At 38.7% G+C, this 20,506-nt stretch overlaps 1 protein-coding gene across 6 annotated transcripts in view; it reads right to left on the minus strand.

Moving 5' to 3' along the window:
* The window catches only part of SIPA1L1 (signal induced proliferation associated 1 like 1), a 202,886-nt gene that overhangs the window by 127,233 nt on the left and 55,147 nt on the right, over nt 1-20,506 (minus strand). For 4 of the 6 annotated variants that reach the window (XM_038138447.1, XM_038138451.1, XM_038138444.1 and 1 more), the window contains exon 3: nt 8,043-8,138. The exons of 1 other annotated variant lie outside the window; for it this stretch is intronic. The gene's annotated coding sequence lies outside the window, so the exon portion shown is untranslated. Of the gene's footprint in view, nt 1-8,042; nt 8,139-10,227; nt 10,280-20,506 lie in introns of those variants that run through there. One more of the 6 variants, XM_038138445.1, reaches the window with a different exon arrangement.

Raw genomic sequence — 20,506 nt, forward strand, 5'->3', positions numbered from 1 at the left:
CCAAAGAGATAATCAAATATGAAAAGCAAACCCATTTAAAGACTACCTGGCGCTTCTCAATTCATTGTAGAATTCTTCATATTGAAGACTATGAAGATATTTGTATCCATCAAATTATACTCCAACACTCACAAAAAAACTCCCAACAACACAAAACCAACACCCACACATTAACAGCATTAGGAATTATTCTGAAAAGAACACTGGTTCTCTATCATATCACCATGTAAGACTTCTGCCATCAGCACCACATGCAATTCTGCCCTTCCCAATTAAAAAAAGCTCCTGCAGAATTAGGAAGTGTAAGAGAAAGGCAAGAAAGAGCAAAAGGTACTGGATTTCCTGATTCAGAAAGTCCTGAGATAAAAGACATTAAGTCTCCATCTACAAATCCATCCTGTTATCCTCCATTTACATCTGCTGCTGTGCACTGCCAGATGCAACACACTTGTGGAGAGGGAACTTGGATTTGACCAGAGTAAGCTAACTGGACTTCTGGATGAAGGACAACAGTTAAATTCCAATGTATGAGAAAATGTATCCAACTTGTCCAAATATTCTATCAGCTCTTTGGAATACCTTTGTAGTGTCTTCGAAGATGGTCAGGAGCCTCAACATTACCTTCTATATCCAAGCCATTTTAATAAAAGCAAAGCAAAAACCCCAGATTAACCTTTAGTAATGAAAAAAATGACAACTGCTTTGCAGAATAATCCAAGAAAGAGCACTTGGCTCACAACTTAACTCTACAGCAAAAATATTAAATAGCCACTGCATTTACCTGCTCTTCTCTCCCAAATTTTCAGTCTAACCAAATGTACCTCTCCTTCCCTTTTATAGTCAAAAACAGATACAAGAAGCAAAGATCTCCAATGTACACATGCCTGTCCTCTTATACTCCTGCACAGCTAAGCATGTAAATGTTTAAAACAATGATATAAGCGTCTGATTCTAAATTAACCCCAGCAAAGAAAGTCCTCAGGCTTTAGCTGCAGTTCATCTTTCTTCAACACAACCTCCTCTCAAGAGCAATTTATTTCAGAGAAGAGAGGTTAAAGCAGTTTTCCCTTCTCAGAGGAGGGAATGGTGCTCTGGTTCTCAACTTCAACCTTTTTCCTCTGCAAACTTCTGCAAAGAGCTCTAATCTAAGCATCAGAAGGGATAAAAAGAGGAATAAAAAGTCAAAGATATGCTGAAGAAAAAAAAATGCTGAAAAGCAGTAGAGAAAATAAAGGAAAAAAGAGCACAGTAAGAAAATAGAACAAGAAATAACACAAAGAAAAAGATTCTATTAAACAATGATTCTTCAGTGCTTCCTCATAACCTGAAAAATTATACCTATACTGCCACACAGACATACAAGCTTACTGCACCTCTGGTCTACAGGCTTTACAAACACATTACCGACAACACAGCAACAAGAAGAAGTAAGAACAACTGTGGCTGCTTCCCTAAGGTATCACTATCACACAAAGAAATCAAAGTCTTTGAGAGCAATGCTACACCAATAATGACAAGGCTAGCTTTAAAAATTTACCAAAACAAGGGGGTGAAAAAAAATAAAAATATGTTGTCCTCTCCAGCATTTCTTGTGACACAGCTACACAACCAGAAGCAGCCAAACACTTGCAAGTGTGCATGACAAAGTAAACTGCTTGGTCCAACAACCAGATGAAGAAGCAGCTTTCTTGCCTTTCTTTTGTGTGCAGATGGAATGAAAGAACTAAAGGCTGGCCAGGCCAGCATGCTCTAGATGCAGCCTTGGCCACCTGACACATCCCAACACTGAGCCTCACAAACTATGGGACACTGATGTGCCTAAAGGAGGAGACCATTCCCACGAAGGATGTGGCTAAAGGAGAGGAGCCTCACAAACTATAGGACACTGATGTGGCTAAAGGAGGGGACCATTCCCACATGATCTCTGAAGGTTTGCATACACATACACACACACACACACAAAAGAAATGCCAACAGCAATAAACCCAAAACATCCACCATGCCACATCCCAATTTAATTCTATCCAAGCAATTCCTCAATTTTAAAAGTCTTTGCTACCCTAGACTTGCCAGTTTAGAGCAATGTCTCCTCTTGAATGTTTTCTAATATTTTATATATATATATATATATATATATATATATATATGCAAAAATGTAACTTGACCTTGCTTCTTCTTCTTTAATTTTCTATTGCAGATGAGAAGGCGTCGGAGAGACTGAAGCTCAAACACATAAAGCCTCTGTAAATATGCTATGCATAAAGCCAAAGCTGATTTTTCAACTAGTCTGATGAATTAGAAAATTGAAAGCTTCCTTTGTTTAAAAAAAAATTCTATAAGCTGTAAAAGACTCAGTGAAATCATGTATTAGTGGTATTAAAGGTTGATGTAATAAATAGCATAGCTTTGAGGTACTGAAGAGCTGTGTATTAGTACCAAGTCTTTACACAAGGAATTGATGGAATGAACTAGTGACTGATGACAAATTCATCTACATATACAGGGCATGAGACTGAAGAGATCAACATGCTATAAAATCTACACACAGCGAGATTATTAGGAAGCACTACTTATTAATTGCATTACTATTACTGCTACAAAGACAACTGAGACTCCCTTCTTCCAAAAAGTCATAGGGAAAAGTCAAAGGGTAATGGGCACAAGTCACTTCTGGGGAGATTCCAATTGGACATAAGGGAAATTTTTCACACTAAGAACCATCAGCCATTGGAATAACCTCCTAACATCAGACACTTTTAAGATTTGGAAGGACAGAGTGCTGGGTCATCGTGTGCATAGAATTGTGCTTTTGCCAAGAAAGATTGGCCCAGATAATCCTTGAGGTCCCTTCCAACCCCGTATTCTATGCTAAAACTAACATTTCCATTATGATGTGTACAGACATGCATGCTATGTTTTATACATAAAAAACCATGACTAATACCTGATGCTGATGGGATCTGTAAAGCTAGCATCACACTGTCTAGTAGGTACTGATCTTTATCTTTCATCAAATGGAGCAGAGTTAAGTTGTGGGTTTGCATTATGCATAAGCAGTGAATACAATTAGGCTGAAAAGCAAGCCGATCTTCTCTGATCTCAAGTGGAAAGTGTGAATTCTGATCTTCACAGGTGACAGCTCGGAGCATCACTCCAATTTACTAGTCAGCTTCCTCGAATCTGTGTACCCAATAGAAAAGTCGAAACACATAGCTGTGGCTAATCTTAAGCCACTAATATTTAAACAAAAGAACACCAATTAAGAGAGCAAAGCAGTTATTTTACTTTGTCTGGCACAGAGAAATTTGGTTTTAGAGCTGAAGAAGGGTATGAAAAACTGGAGGAAAAAAATTAAAATGCATATAAGAAGGGAGAGATCAAGAGAAGGAAGGAATTCGATCAAGGAGAGTTAAAAAAAGGACTGCCACTGAATGGACACCTTTTGCTTTTAGGTAGATGGAATAATTTAAGAATTGTTCATCTCTGAATTGCCAGAAACACTGCCTTTGAAGCTTTGTACAGAAATGTTTTATTTCAAGCTGATGCATCTGTTCTGAAGCATGAATTTAGGAAACCTCATGGTCAGTTGCAGTAGTAGCAGTTCCATGTGTTCTCAAAACACTTTACGAATGAATCAAGTATTTTGCTGTCTACAGGTAAAAAAGCAGGGAAATAACACTAGTAGTCCAAATTTTGCTGCTCTATTGTCTCTTCTGTCAGGGGTTTGCTGGTTTTTATTTGTTGCTTCTTTGGTTGTGGGGGTTTGTTTTTTTGGGGAAGGACAGGGACTATTTATTTTTGTTGGTTTCTTTTAGTTTGGTTTTTCTTTGCTGGGTTTTGGTGTTTTATTCAGTACATGAACTTACTGGGGGGTTTCTTATGCTTCCATGTCTGTGGAATTCACACACTTCACGTCTGTTTAATGTCTCAGATTTATTTAATTGCTGATTCTTATTACTCACCTGAAACAATGAAAATATTGAAATACAAAATTGTGCTGCTATTCAAGTTTAAGAAGCACAGCACAATCTACTTTAGCAATGTGCAAGCTGAACAATGCATAAAAATCAAAACACAACAATTGCTCATTATTCACCAGCCAGTCCCATAAAATGTTAATATAACACAATCAGCTGCTTTCCTGTTTAATAAACAGAAAACATCTTGTTTATTAACCAGTATTTGCAATCATACAAAGTACTAAGTACAAATTTACTAGTTCTAAGTTACACTACTACCACCTTAAGGGGAGAGCTAGGAAAAATTCACAGACTAATGTATGTATTTAATCTACCAACAGCTCTCCACATTTATATAAGCTACAGAACTCAGTTTTACAAAGCCCTCAATTTCCAGGGTACAGGATTGCAGTGATTAAGCACCCAGACTTCTAGAGAGCCTCAAACAGGCTATACTAAAATCCATGCTGTTAAATCCTTGCAATCATTTTAAATCCAGGCTAGGTAGATTAATGCTAACTTGGGTGTGCCTAACCATTCAGGAATCAGGAAGTTTGCAGATATAGCATGCCTCATTCTTGGCCTGCCTATTCAACAGGTGCCTGTAACAGAAGACAGTATGGATCATCACAATCCATACTACTAAATAATAGTTTTGGACTAAGAAAAAACGTGTCAAAGCATAAAACCCTCACCAGCTTAGAGATAGCCAAGAACTAATGGGATCCAGACTTTCCTCTTTTCACTCACTCATATACACTTACCTTCTGAATATCCAACTCTTTCAGTCTCATACACAATGAAATGAAGGTGAGACTTTTATTATGAACACCCTATTAAAATGGGCATATTTAGCTATTAAGAATATTGCCCTGTTTTTCTGAAGCATCTTACTGCAGTTCTCCAGTTCTCAAATACATTAACTAATCTATCAACTATCACATACCAACTTCTACTAATTCACCACATTGCTTTTAAACATAAAAGAACATAAAAGTAGGCTAAACACTTTCTACTTCTTTTTTTGCATTCAAAGATAATTACTGTAGATATCATTGCAATACCACAGTACAAATACATTGCAGAAGGCAATCACTAACTTGGGAACATACATGCATTCAATACATCCATTTTCTTCGACTCACAGGTGCATGTGTGCACAAGTACATGCATTCAAGATTTAAACATGCACTCCTCAAGGAACACCCTCCTTTTTTTATAAAGAGGCCAAGACTGTAAGCACTAATTGCATGGGTTCTTCCTAAATTTCTTCAGACCCCTCAGGGAAGCAACTTGAACTACAAACTTACACAGTCCTAATAACAGAAATCCTTTGTATAATCACCAACTAAACCTTGGGGAAATGTCTGGGAAAAAAAAATTAAAACCTGCAAAATGTAAGGAAGGAACACAATTCTGTACAACTCTCCTCCTGGCCATTCAGTGAAACAGTACCGAAATAGCTTCTGCCTTCCTCTGCAGGGAACACAGCACTATGTACTCTTAAAAACATCCCTGTGAAAAATAAGAATCACTGAGGCAAAGCCTTCTCTACCTCAACCCCACCCAACAAGGCTTTTTTACTAGTGAACAAATGAAGCCACAGGACTTCAACCTGTCAACATAAAAAGAATAGTACAGATAAAACCAACAATATATAACTTAAGGTCAACATCAGCCACTTGCACACAGTGGCCATTTCTTCCTCTTCCCTCCCCACAGCAGTCTTCTTCATTTTAAGTTCAGGTCAAATAAGCAGTCTGAGGTTGAAGTTTCATGAAGAATTTTTTAAGTTTTAATCTGCCAGTATCTACAGAAGAATGTGGGGAATTAACTAAACTAAGTTTGTGCTGCTGAATGTTTGCACCTAAATATTCCTACAAATCAAATTAAGATTCTGTATTTGATACAAACAAATATCAGCTTTACTGGAGTGTGATACTATTCCTTTAAAAAGCTGCTTGTTAATATGGTTATGTTCAACTCCCAACTGTAAAACCTGCTCAAGAATTTCAGTAAACAAGACTGGGTTTATAGGACGATGAGCCTACGCAGTCATGAACAACCAGTAACCAGAACTGTTACTGAGGAAATAAATTAGGTTTTAAGCATAACTTTGTATTACTAGATTTGCTACAGGCTAGAATTTAAAAATTTTTTAAATTGCACTGAGAAAAATTTCCGCTTTGAACAAAAAATTGCACGTGTATAATGAAAAGGAATTTAACAGCTTCGATGTTTCAGTGGTGTAACATGGTAACACCACTGGCAAAATGAAGTTTAATTACCTCGTCATTCTTTACAGAAAGTATGTGACAAGAACCCTAGACTGTGGAATTCAAACATAGTAGGGGGAAAAAATACTCATTTACTTTCCATCAGTAAGTTAAACTACTAAGACTGCTCTTCGTAACTCAAGACAGCCCTTTTTCACTGTCCATGCCCTATTACAATGTTCATTAGTATCTCTTAGAACCACAACAAAAAAAAAGGCAACAAAAAAACCCCCCACAAAACAAAACAAAAAAAAAACCAAAAAAACCCAACAAAAATAAAAACAAACAAAAAAATCCCCAAAAACCTAATTTTTGTATGTTGTGAAAGACATGGACACTATTTTCTCCTCTGTGGTAACTTTGAGAGCTTTATATCAAAAAAAAGAAAACAATGATTGTGTGTAAAAATCAACACTAAAGATGGTGCCAAATGAAAAGGTGAAATTACTCAAGGGAAAAGACAAAATAACTAAAATAGCCTTTTCCAAGGGCTCTGCTAGATCTGTGAACAAATGTATTTGTTTCCAGTATATTCGTCCTCTGAAGGAAAGGTTTTATCACTACCAGAAGTCAAACGTCAGAAGCTAAAGCTCTGCCAACACAATGCAGCTACGCTGACAGTGTTTCAGAAGGAGCGTTTTAAACTGACGCTTTTGATACAACAACATCCTTCAAGGCAACTGCAACAACTACAGGGCAGATTCTCTCACATAAGAAACCTATTTGTTTGTTTTGAGATCCAACAGACTGATGAACCAGTTTCAGTAGGGAGAGTTTTTCCTTTGGCAGCAATGTTTTTTACACTGTTACTTCCAGACTGGACTTCCTTTGCATATCCTATACATATAGGTTTCACTATGTGTTAATAAACACATGATTAAACTTGCTAAGTGGAGGGGGTTATGTTTTTACTGCCTTGTTGCAAATCTGCTTCAACTCATCTTAATTGAGATCTCCAATTTTGTTCTCCCTGCAGCCCATAGCAAATTCTGGTCACCTCCCTCCAAGCAGCACTACTGCTTGCACAACCTGTTGAGTTATTCAGGAAGCTGATCCATCCGAAAACAAATCCAACCCCGCCCATGTTTGCAAAACCAACACCACTGCTCCTCATCTCTTGTCCTTCCACACCCCAAACCCACACATTGCAATTTTCCAACCTTCTTCATATACCATCTTGAACCAGGTCATTACACACCTGTCAAGGACTTGCATCTGGTACAATGCAGGTGGCAAGGCTGCATGGGCAAAACTGCAGCATCTCACACTTGCTGCATCCATTTTACCTTTTAATTAATTACACTACTCTATGAAAGGACAGATCATGTACTAAAAACCAGTCTTTTTCAAGGATCAGGCACATCCAGAACAATCATCCTTTTCTTTCTTACAACATGAGTTTAGTTTTACAAGTGGGTTAAAAGAAACCACCTACAAGAACTGCTGTGTTTCAGAAAAAGTGAAAAAAGCATGCATTCTATCACAGCCTGAACACAGTCCAACCTGCTTTTGCAAACCCTTCTACACACACCTAGTAGAAAGGGGGGGGAGGGAATAGCCATCTAGTTCCCTTGCCAGTCCCTCCTGGAAAAACAGTAATGTATAGAGGAAGCATTCAGCAACAGCCTAGATAGAGTCTGGCACTCCGTGGCAGCCAGCCTACCGAGGTAAAGCATCCTGCTGGAGACCACCCCTTGCACACTGCATGAAACATTACATGCTATCAGCAAACACAGCGCTCAGTTTGTGACACCTAGCAGTACTCCAAAAGGTCAGAAGGTACAAAAAGCAGAACATGCACTCTTACCTATCCAAATTCCTGAGAAAGCAGACACATACAACTTCAGCAAAAACTCCGAGGGGATGTCACAATCTATTCTGATGAATCATACCACAGTGAAACCTAGAAGCAAAAAGATCATGGGAATGAACAAAATTTGAATGGAAAGCAATCAAATGAAATACTTTTGAAAAGGTAAAGGGTATTCTGAAAACTGTGCTTGTGAGAAGCCAGAAGCAACAATGAATGCTTATAAAACTGTCAATCTATTGAATTTTTGCACATAACTTACACATCTAAGAAAGCCTGTATGATAATTTTCTCACTACAACAATCCCAACCCTTCTTTTATCACCCTTTCTCTGAATCGTTATTTTCTTCCAGAACACATTCTGCCAGGCATTTAGAGATTAAACACACATTTGGCAATGCCTGAAAGAAAGGGGACATTTAGCAGTGCTGTGGCCCACTTTTTTTCCCTCACTGCTCAACATAAAGTCTGTAACACATGCCAAAAACAAGGGAGAGCAGGAGTTTTTATCGAAGTCACCAGCTGCAGTACCCTAAAGAGTCTCCAAGTGTAGAAGGAAATATAAAGGTTTCAGCGCTGGTCCTTCCTATTTACCAGGTCCTGTAAATTATAATCTGTATTTGTTTCAGAAATACTCCTAACATCTGACCTCTGTCTATTGCTACAGAAGGCTTGCATCTCTAGATGATATGAGTCCTCTAAAATTAGACCGGGCAAACAGATGTAACCATGGAGATTTATGCTGCAGTCCCGAGAACTCCGCAGAGGCACAAGCTGGAGGCAGAGCACATACTGCCAATGAATTTTTGTCTACTCTACTCCCACCATGCTCACGTGTTAGAGGAGATGTACAGTGAATCATATCAAAGAGAGATTAAAATCCACCTCTAAGTAAGGAGTCTAAAGAAAAACACCTAGATTCTTCTCCAGCCTGGTTTTCCCCAATGCAGTTCACTGCACAGCTACATGAGTACCTGTGCTGACATTAGGCAGAAAAGGCATCATACAGGAGAAGCAGAGAAGGATAGCTCCTTTCAGCTGCAATGGCAGCATGAACTGCACATAGAACCATGGTATAAGGGCTATGTGTAAAAATTGTTGCTGAAATTTGATAGCTTGATAAGCAAATTTTAAGCCACCCATTGCTATTCTCCCAAAAGTATTTCTTTACAGGGTTGAATAAACTCGGAATACCTACCTGGTGGCAAGAACATTAGCATCAACAAAAACACTTTAAGAAATGCCAAATAGTGTTATCAACAGAACTCAAGAAAATAACTACCGCTACCTTTTTGGAACAATTAAAAATACAGCTGAGGAGTTTTTTAATTGCAATTTAAGTTTAGGCCTATTTAAAAATAATGTGTGAAATTAAGACCTTGGTGAAATGAGAAGCATCAGCAAAAGAGTTGCAGTACACAAAAAATAATAATGCAGTGCTGCAAAAGCAGTTTATAAGAGGCAGAGAGAACTAAAATCATGTTTAAAATAAGGCAACACTCCCAGAAGAGCTGCATTTTAATGTTCATATTGTCAACAAACTGAGTTCATCTTTTTCATTAGAATCACATTCTAATTCTAGGACAGCAAAGCTCAATTATAACTTAGCCTAACGAAGCAAGTGTAAGATTTAAAGTCTATTTGCTTGTCATTGCAACTGACATTTTGGCAAATCATTTGGGTAGAATGTAAAACAATAATTTCCACAGGTAGTGAATGGTCTTCTGGTCAAGAGAACCATTTCCTTTTTTAAGGGTGAAATTCTTTACAAATTCAAGCATTACTAAGACACATCATAATTCTGACCTAGAACTCTCCATTTCCTTTGGTGTTAAATTATAGACCTGCTGTGTAAAGATTTTTTTTTTTTTGGGTAAAAGATTGCCTGTGAAGCTCAATTGTGATTGGGAAGGCCGCCTACACAGCAGAGAGAGTGAGAAAACACACACTTGTAGAGCTGAAAAAACATCACTGTAGGCGTATGTAAGGAGGGGGGGAAGAAAAAACTTGGTTCTACTGAAAGAGGCTATTTTCTGACATCACCCTTGAACGAACCAAAATGTGTTAATTGAAGACAATTCAAGGGTTGCTTGCTATGTTCCAGCTATCAATATGCAGTACTACATCAAGAGGAGGAATCCTTGCACATTCATCCCTCTGATCTCAGAATCTGCCACCTACCCAAGGAATGCTTCACTTCCCCCACTTCTCTGCCACAACATGCAGAGGCTGTTCTCAGAAAACAGCAAGTCACCTGCAGAAACAGCAGTTCAAAGCTTTAAAAGTCTTATATAATTAATAACATTAGAAGTATTGAAATTGTAGACAAAGCTTTTTCAAAAACATAAGGACAGAGAATGCTGTCTGAAAACACTAAGAGTAACTAGTATTTAATCTCAGCAGAATCTAACAGTATTTGAAACTACTGAAAAAATAACCACAAGAAGTTCAGATATCTTTCTCATACAGATTTATAAAAAATTCTTTTCCTACACAGCCTTCAGTCCCTTCATCTCCTAAGAGATGTAAGCAGGCCTTTCAGGATGTCATATTAATGAACTCTGATTTTCAAAAGAAAGAAGGAACAAGCATCAGTGGAAAATATCCTTCTCAGTTTACCTTTGGAAAGCATCACCTATGAGCATTATAATTCCTAAATAAAGAAGCCTCTATGAAATGTTCTTATGCCATCATAAACATATAAAAATATTTTTATTAGCTCTGTCTTTCTCTTCAGAATAAAAACAAAAGGCTTTTGACATATGTGCTTTGGCTGATTATTACCACAATTACTCCCAGGGGACTGAAGACAGCCAGGACAAGTTTCACCAGTGAACTCCAATAAACATGAGATGACTCACTGCAGGGAAAAGGTGCTGCTTCTCCCATGGCATTGGACATCAGCCTACAACCTATTTTGCAACCAGTCACAGGTCCTGTCAAGGAGACAGGACTTCAGCACCTAATTCCCCTGAGTGTTTGGGTTTGTGACTTCAAAGCCCAGTGCCTAGCAGATGACTGCATTCCTGCACCCACAGAACACTGCCACAGCAGAGAACAGCCCACAGAGCAGTACTCCTGAGAAGCCATCTGCAACCAAAGCTTTCACAGGGTCCTAAGCTCCATCTCCAACCAAACATGCTGTCACTGAAGATGGTGAATGACAAACCGATAAGTAACATCACTACACTGTAAACTCAACTCTTCTACAACTTTTCAGCTCTATGATTGTTAAGGATTAATGCCTATTACACATACCCATCAGAAACACATGCAGGACAGGATTTTGAAAAGCACCAAGCCTGATCTGCCCTAAACTATTTGGCAAGCAAAAGCAGCACACTTAGCAGAGTTACAACTAACTTCTTAAAATTACTTATAAAACGCTCCTGATACTCAGTGAAGCACAAATTCTTCTGGATCAGAAAGACAGATAGGGATGAAGTATCAATAGAAGCTATAAAACTCACCAGCAGGAGAACCTCCTGGAAAAGGAGAATCTGAACCAATGAATATGAAATGGCAGAAAACAGAAACAAGAAAAAAAATAGGGTGATGTAGAAACAAGCACAAAAAATAATGGTCTGTAAAAAGTTCTAAGAATTGAAATCCCTTATTCTAGAAAAGGTGGAGTTGTTTATTAAATAAGGTGTATAGATTACTACTAATCTTGGAAATCATAGCCATCCTGACTTTCACCTTGGTGAACAGGGAAGTGACATTAATTTGTGACATTAATAAAACCTCTCTCAATACTAATCAGCATGTAATTCCCATAAACCAAAAATACATTAAAATATTACACAACAAATGAATCACACATTGAATTTAAGAAAGTGTATCCCTTCATGCTTGGCTTGTCAAGTTAAAGAACACTTGCTTCGAGTCAGAGCCAGAATAATCCCATCTCTTGTTTTCTCCATAAATTTCACTTTTAGGTAAAAAATGAACTTTTATTTCTTCTTAGTGAGAAGAGAGCAGCTCAAGGTAGTTTGGAAGGCTGTCTTTCACCTTCAGGCTTTAAGACCTCCAGTCAGACTAAAGTTATTAGGAAAGAAAAACAGCTAGAAGACCACAGAGGGCTGTCAGAGGATACTCTGCTGCTGCTGACATCAAAATTCAGAGAGAACATTCACTTTTTGCTTTTCAGACACTAAGACATTCAGGAGTTTCTCAGAGATATGCTACTGACAAAGAAGTAGGCTGAACTAGTGAAACCTTTTAACTTTCTCATACTCTTTTGTAAAATGGCTGAGGGTGGGGGAGCGTCTGGGTTTTCCCATTTTATGTATTTTTTTCTCTCAAGGGTAGACTAGAAGTCTGATGCAGATTTACAGCCTGATAAAAAGTTAAATACCTTTGACACCATAATTATACAGTACCAATCAAAATTGGTACCATTGCATTTAATTCATTAACTACTCTGCTGCCATGTCAACAGGAGTCAATTACCGGAATTCTTAACATTTTTCTCAAAAGCAGTAGTGAAAATTTCAATTTAATTAATTTAACAGGAAAAGGCTTCTTCTGATGTTCACAACATCATTCTCCTGAATTAAGTCATAACTTTTCCTAATTATTCACAATCACCATGGCTTACAGACTTCTGTGCTGAGGGCAGTTTTTCTAGCCTCTAGTTTTTCTACAGTGTGACTGCAATAGCATACAAGTGGCTTAATATTAACCTTGACTAACATTCTACAAGTAAAATACTGACACAAAGAGGATGCTGCCAAACTGAAAGAGTTCTTTGTCTATGAACTAATGCTTTTGTCCAGACTTGGACTAACTGAAGTGAAACATTGAGTTTGCAGAGCACAACCATGAAAATGTGAACTTTGGAGTTAGTCCTGATAACAGTGAGCACTTTAATGCAAGGAATGCAAATACGACAGTTCGTAATGAAGAAAACCATCAACAAATACAGAGTTCATTTCTCCCCCCTTACATTACGTAATGACCCATCCTTCATACTAATATTATTTCTTTATAAGTTAGGTTTTTTCTTCATAGAAGTAATTCTTTTAGTTTCCAGTCTAGCTGTCACAGCTAAGCTACTAAAGGACAGGATTTTACAGTGTAGAATGAGTTACTGCTGCCAAAGACAGAACTAATAATCTGTCTACAGCAGAAAATACTGGAGAAACATTTAGAAAGGGCAAATTCAGCACAGAATTTGCACATCCACAGTTTGAAAACTCACTGCTTTTCCATTCTGCTTTCCCATCCCTTCCCCCAGCTAGTTTTAATCCATCTGTCTGCTGTTAAAAGAAAGACTGAGCTGGTGTCTCAACGGACTTTGGAATTTTAAAGCTGTTTGTCAATAAAAACAGAGGAAGCACCAAAGAGAATATGCTCTTAGGATGCTTTCACAGGCTGATAAGTGTTCAAAGTGCCTAGCAGATAAGGTACATATCATTAAATAAAATGTAAAGAAGGGGAAATCAAGGCAAGAGAAGGACAATGAGTTGCCAGGGTCATCCAGCAGCCAAGTATTCATCAAAAATATTGGTCTTCCAACTTCTACCACCCATGGCAAAGGCGAATGACCTCTCTTTATACGAAGGCTTTTCAGCAACACCTCGATAAACTGGCAATACACAAAATTTAAGCTAAAACATTAGCTATACAAATTAGGTGTCCAAAACAAGAAGGCAAAGAGCTACCTAACAGTGAACAGAGTAAAAGCCGTGAAGTGTTATCACTGAACATGTGTCACCAAACAACACGTGAAATCACATTTGCTTTGTCTTTCACAACATACTGGAATATTGCAGAAGCTCCATTACTTGACCCTTCATCACCAAATAGGCATTTAAGCTAGGAGTATCCAAATGTAGATTCTGGTTAAGTGCATTTGTGCTGTAAGAATCACTTGTATAAGTCTCCAGCCCCTTTCACAGCACACCAGCAACATCCACCTGCTACAGAAGGAAGCTTCCCAGTAAAAAGCTGTATAGATGCTTACTACCTGTAAAATTTGCTAAAAGAGGTATTACCTACATACTATAGTTTCAAAATATCCAAGAAAATATGAAAAATTACACTGTTAAGGAGAATCTGTCTTCAAAAGCTGTGAAACTGTGTCAAACTGAAAATCCTGGTAATCTATAAGTTTCACAATCCATAAATCATATCTTCTATCCCTAACTGAAAATTCAACTACAATAACAAGACAATTCTTTAGCTAGAAAGCTTTTTGCATATGTAACCAAACTTCTGCTCTGCTATGTTACAAGCCTACATTCAAGAGGGGGAAAAAATTTCATCTACAGGTCCTTTGAGATAAAGCAGAACTCATTATTTCCATCCTACAGATAAAGTCAAAAGTAAGATATTCCAGATATTCTCTCCTGCATTTCACACAAACTGATCATCTGTTATTTTATAAGACACAATCACCTTACATCTCCATTCCCATTTGATTCACTTGGCAGACTCGGTCATTTCCATTACAGTTGAGGTTTCTCTGCCCATTCAAGGACCTTCATGCTTTTTGCCAGATTAAGATAACATTTAAAAGGATTCTTTGTTTCCCCAGCAAACTTGCAAACTGTTTTGTACTCCTCTCAGCAGACAACTCATTTATCTATTGTTTAAGATATAAAATATTTCATAGTTGTCCTCTTGGTCACACAACACTTCAGGAAACAAGAAAAAGTATTCTTCTGTCTGCTTAGACAGTATCAATATTATTACAGCTTACATTTTAAAAGTTTTGTGAAGAATTTATTATAAACAGGCAGTCTAGCAATTTGACCACATGTCTAGAGCTCTGCATAATTCAAGTAAGCAATTTTACTTGTCTGCTTTGCAATTTTCCTATTAATGAAAATAATATTTACCTCACAGGGGGTCAGAACGATTAATTTCCATGAAGAGCTTAAATCTAAAGCAGAGGATAATTTGATAGATCTCCAAGGAGAAAGGGTAAAGGAAAAACAAATTAGATTTTTATACTCCGTTTCAAATGAGAAAATATTTGAATTGCAGCAGAACCAGCTACTGAATTAGTAAAATTGCACATAAAAAAATGAAAACTCAGTGCTAATATAATTCTTCTCAAACTACATGCCCAGCCATGAACAGCAGCAGCCTCTTAGATGCCAGATTTTTATCTGAACAGACAAGTTCTGGAATTTGTCTTGATTCTTGCCCATTTTAAAGTTGCTGCCATTTCATTAATAAAAGGAGATGTTACATTCTGAGAACTTGGTGCTCATTTATCCATGGGAAGAAAGAAGAGAATTGCAGAACACTCTGAACATAATACTTTTAATAAACCCAAACCAAAAGCAAAATACAATCAATACCTTGTCAATCCAGAGACTATTATTACAGCTAACTATTATGGATCCATGAAAGTTCATTCCCAGCTTCAAATGCTCAACTCAAGGCCAGAAAAGTTGCCCCGTTGGTGTCAGTGGACTACACTGACACTGACCCCAACACTAGATCCATAACCTTTAAAAGTACCATGATCTGAAGCCAAATGAATAATTACAAGACACAACACTGAACTCAAGTTAGAAGATGAAGATATAAGGAAGACGGGGGTCTTCTGCTGTATTTTTGGACTGGAACAGGAGTAAAATAGCACATTTGTTTTTCTACAAATGCTGCAGTCAAAACACTTTGTAACTAAAATCCTTGGAGAGAAACATACACTGCTGAACAATTCATGATTTTATCATAACAGGAATACTAGACACCCTTGTTTCTAATGAAACTGCAATTTTAGGAAACAAACTAAGAAAATTATTCAAATGAGAAATTAGATTATGAAGAAACAGAACAGTAAGACTATACATTCTTAATGAAGTACATTCAACACATGATGACAACCTGAGATTCTACACTTCGGTAATTGTTCCTTCATGCTGGGGAAAAGCATAACCTAGAAGTACAAGAGCAGAAGAGTGACTAATATAATGACAACACAGGTTTGACTTCATAAAATGACAATGTAAGGTTTTTTTATTTAGATGTAGAAAACAGTTTATTTTTACTTTACAAAAAGATACTCTTTAAGAAAAGGTTCTCCAGTGTTATAAACTGCAGACCTCCTGCACCAGGCCAGCGCATTTGACAAAAAATTACAGAAGTTGCAGAAGCTACTGTCAGATGTTCACCTAAAGCTAAAAAGGGTGTGTGGAGAACACAACACGGGCAATAAGGGAGTCTGTGTTTTTTTCCAAGCCACAGAACCACAGAGGAGGAGAAGCAAACACCTCCACCAGCAGCTGCACTCCTCCAGAAGACAGTCATGTTGTTTTCAGCAGCTCAGCCCAACCGCAGAAGAACCCAACTCACCCAGCCAGAAGCACCCACTATCCACATGCAGTTCTTTATCCAATGCACTCTGTGTCAGAGATTCTCATTAAAGAGAAAACTCTAAACTTACACCAAGCTAAAAATTTCAAATGTAAAAGGAGAATTAGTAAGAGAAGCATAAAACCCATATATACTGCAAATGAACATTTCTTTTTCAGTAATTTCACAATCCAAATAGCATCTTGTCAGAGTCTCCCCCAGGTCAGGGTGACCCCGAAAGGTGGAAAAGTCTCTGCTCCCACCCGTGCCTTCAAAGAAAGACTCAATAGTTTTCAGTCGTCCGGTTTCAAGGTTGTTTATTGTGTGTTATCTAAAAGATTTTCTTCCTGAGCTGCTGCGGTCTGCTCAGCAGGTCAGCCAGAGGCACACTCCCCACCCCTGAGGCTGGTGCTACCTTTTATACTAAAAACTACATGTACTATATTTACAATTCTGTACCAATAGCTATCACCTATGTTAGACAGTCAGCTTCTATTCTAAACCAATCTAAAAGTGCCAACATCACCCAAATCATGGAGGCTAGGAAGAAGAAGAAAGAAAGACAAGGCATGCCCTGATTGCTCCATCTTGGAGCCTCAGACCCCCATGTACAAAATCCAAACCCCACTGTAGAGCACTCAAAAACTCTTCCCTTCACTTTGTGACTACTTCTACTATAATACCTAAACTTTTGTGGCTTGTAATTCTTCATACAGAGTTGGTAATTTGCTCCATGGGCTAAGATCAAAATACCATGTGTCTTTGGCTGCATGCCAGGGTCTCTGAGCCCCCTGCCAGCGGCTCTGGCCATCCAGGGCACCCAGAGGGATGTCCTGAGTTCCGACAGCATCTTCTCCTTTCGTCCATTTGAGTCATAATCTACCACAGTCAAGAATTCACACAACATATCAATTCTTCATCTGCTTCCCTACATCGTTTTGTGCAGATCAGAAACACTCTTGTAAATAAAGGCTTTGAGAATGTTGTCTGAATGGTTCATCCAAACAAGCATGCCAGCAAAGGTTTATATCCCACCAGATGAATGCAAAAATAAACAGTGGCTATAAATCTTGATGGAAAATATTAACCCATTTTCCCTTAGTTTTTCATAGAATTATTTGTCCATTCATATCCAACAACTGAAAAGTTGCATGACTCAGTGAGCCAAAGTAAGAGAGTTAGATATCAGTGCTATTAGGTAGAAGTTGTGGACTCCACATGACATTCCCCCAAATAGGTAGATACAGGAATGTCTCCAGCAAAAAATGTTATTCTCTTACACTAAATAATAAGAAAACTGAAGTCAAGTAATCATTCTGAAATACTGTCCACATCATTCTTGTCTAAAAAAAAGCTTTCCTGCATGCCTTAAGTAAAATCCAACAATCTTTACTTAATTTTTTTCCATTGCATGAGAACACACAGACAAAGCTTCAAACTGTTTTACAAATAGGAAAATGTAGAAAAGACCATCTCAGATGCACTGCGGCCATTTAAATTACCTAACAGCATTTTGTTTTCCCCATACATTTGGAGACCCACTATGAAAATCCATAGGGTTATATGATGCCATTGACAGTGTCCATAAGGAGCCTGTGCCAGGTCTTAAATTATTTTTATCCAGTCTAACACTATGACAGCATCATTACTACAAATGCACAATGATTGGCTTCTGGTGGGCTCAAGAAAAGCACAGGAAAGAAAACATTAGTAATGCATTACATGGAATTGAAACAATTTAGAGCAAGAACTTGGGGCACAAGCACAGTTTTAACAAATCCTACTTATAAAAAAACCCAGACGTACCCTAAGTGTCAGCCCATTTCAGAAACATCCTATTAAGGCCATACAGGGCCAGTCAAACACATTATAAAGCACGTACTTGCTGCGGACTGGGAAGGGGCAGAGCCCTCTTGCCCCATCTCTGGGAGTGTTGGCTTTCAGCAAGACTGATCCCTCTACTCAGCCCACCCTGCAGCTGCACCCATCTGTGAGCACAGGAGGTAGGAAGGAGCAGCCAGGCTGCAGGAGGACAAAACCACGATGTGCCCTTCCAGGAGCTACCTGGGCTTGTGCCATGCTGGTGTAGCTGCCCTGACACCCAAAACTTCCCAGGTAAAAAGTTCTCTGTTTTGCTAGGAAAATACAGATCCCATCCCATACTGCTAAAACAGCAATTGCCAAAAGAGGGCTGAGCCCCAAGACAAACTAATGAAAAATCTCATCCTATTGTTACCTCAGTTACCTCAGTTACCTCAGTTACCTCAGTTACCTCAGTTACCTCAGTCTACTGTTCATCGCTTTGAGGAAAAAAACACCTGAACTTCACCTGAAATACCAATTTTATCAGGCACAAGCATACTTAAAATCTTTTCATACACTCCAGAATTAGGCTTTGATGCACTTTTGACTCTCATTCCAAGAGATTCAGCACAAACATTTAAAAAAAAAAATACAGAAGGTGACTGATGTAAAGGGAATTGAAGATGTGCTTCTGCAGCTCTAATGTCCCATAGACTGCAGACAAATCAAGCCCAGACTGGAGCACTCTGTTAATGGATCTTTTTCCATTCATATGTATTGCAGATTCATAGAGTATTCTGAGTTTGAAGGGACATACAAAGATTGCTGGCCCTGCACAGGGCACCCCAAGGGTCACACCATGTGCCTACAAGCATTGTTCAAATGCTTTTTCAACTCTGTCAGGATGGGGCTTTGACCACTTCCCTATTCCAGCTGAGCCTGTTCCAGTGCCCAACCACCCTCTGGGTAAAGAACCTTTTCCAAACATCCAGCTTAAATCTCTCCTAACATAGCTTCATGCCATTCCCTTGGATTCTGCTGCTGGGCATCAGAGAGAAGAGCTCAGTACCTTGCCTGAGAAGTCAAACTGCAATGAGGTGTCCCCTCAGTCTTCTCCAGGCCTAACAAGACAACTGACTCCAGCTGGTACTCATACAGCTTTCCTTCTAGACCCTTCATTTCATAGCCCTCCACTCCCTTACAGCTTTGTATCTTTTTTATATTGTGGTACCCAAAATGGCACACACCACCGGAAGTGAGGCCACCCCAGGGCACGACAATCCCCTACCTTGCCTGGCTGTGCCTGATTACCCCAGGACACAATTGGCCCTCCTAGCTGCCAGGGCACTGCTGATCCATATCCAAACTTGCCAACCACCAGGACCCCCAGGTCTCTTTCCACAATGCTGCTCTCCAGCCTCTCATAACCCAGTCTGTCTGTACATCCAGGGTTGCCCCATCCTGGATGCAGAATACAGCACTTGTCTTTGTTAAAACTTCAACCACTTGGTGATTGCACAGCCCTGTGATTTGTCCTGGTCTCTCTGCAGGACCTCTCTGTCTTCAAGCAATCAACAGCATCATCAGCCAGCTTACTCAGTATGCCTTCGAGTCCTATATCCAAGTCATTTTTTAACATATTGAAGAGAACCAGGCCTAAAATGGAGCCCTGCAGAACCTCACTAGACCAGTCATCAATTTGATGTAACTCCATTTCCTATAACCCTCCTCTTTTATAGATACCCACCACCCAGCTTCAACTCCAGTTGAGCTTTGGCCACATGAATTTTCTCCCCACAGTGGCAAGCAGCCCCTCCGTATTCCTCCCATGACAGCAGACACTGCTTCCACTGGACATATACTTTCTTTTTCTGCCTGAGCTCTAACAGAAGATCCCTGCTCAGCCAAGCCAGCCTTCTGCATTGTCTGCTCGATTTCCAACATTCAAATAAAAACTGAACTAATTTTTAAGAAAGATCAGAAATTATAATCTAGCAATTACATAGAAGAACAATTTCCAGCTCAGTTTCAAGTACTTGGAGAACACAGCATTACTGACATGTTAAACCAAAAGATGTTTGGGCTCCAAAATAAAGAGATCCACCATTCCTTATCTCACTTCAGTGTCTGGGTACAGAATAATTAGCAGTTCCAGTTTGGACTCAGTAAACAGAAATGTTATACTTGAGAAGGAAATGTTTGCAAAACTCAAGATATGTATTTTTATGCTCTTTCAGAGGGCACTACATACTTGGTTAAGAGGATGGCCTCAAAGGACTTCACCATCACCAGGGTCTCAAGCACCACAGCAAGATAAAGCCAACGTGCTAAGGAAACAACTCCA

The sequence above is a fragment of the Motacilla alba genome, chromosome 5, assembly GCF_015832195.1.
Source record: "Motacilla alba alba isolate MOTALB_02 chromosome 5, Motacilla_alba_V1.0_pri, whole genome shotgun sequence".
In the NCBI taxonomy this organism is placed as follows: Eukaryota; Metazoa; Chordata; class Aves; order Passeriformes; family Motacillidae; genus Motacilla; species Motacilla alba.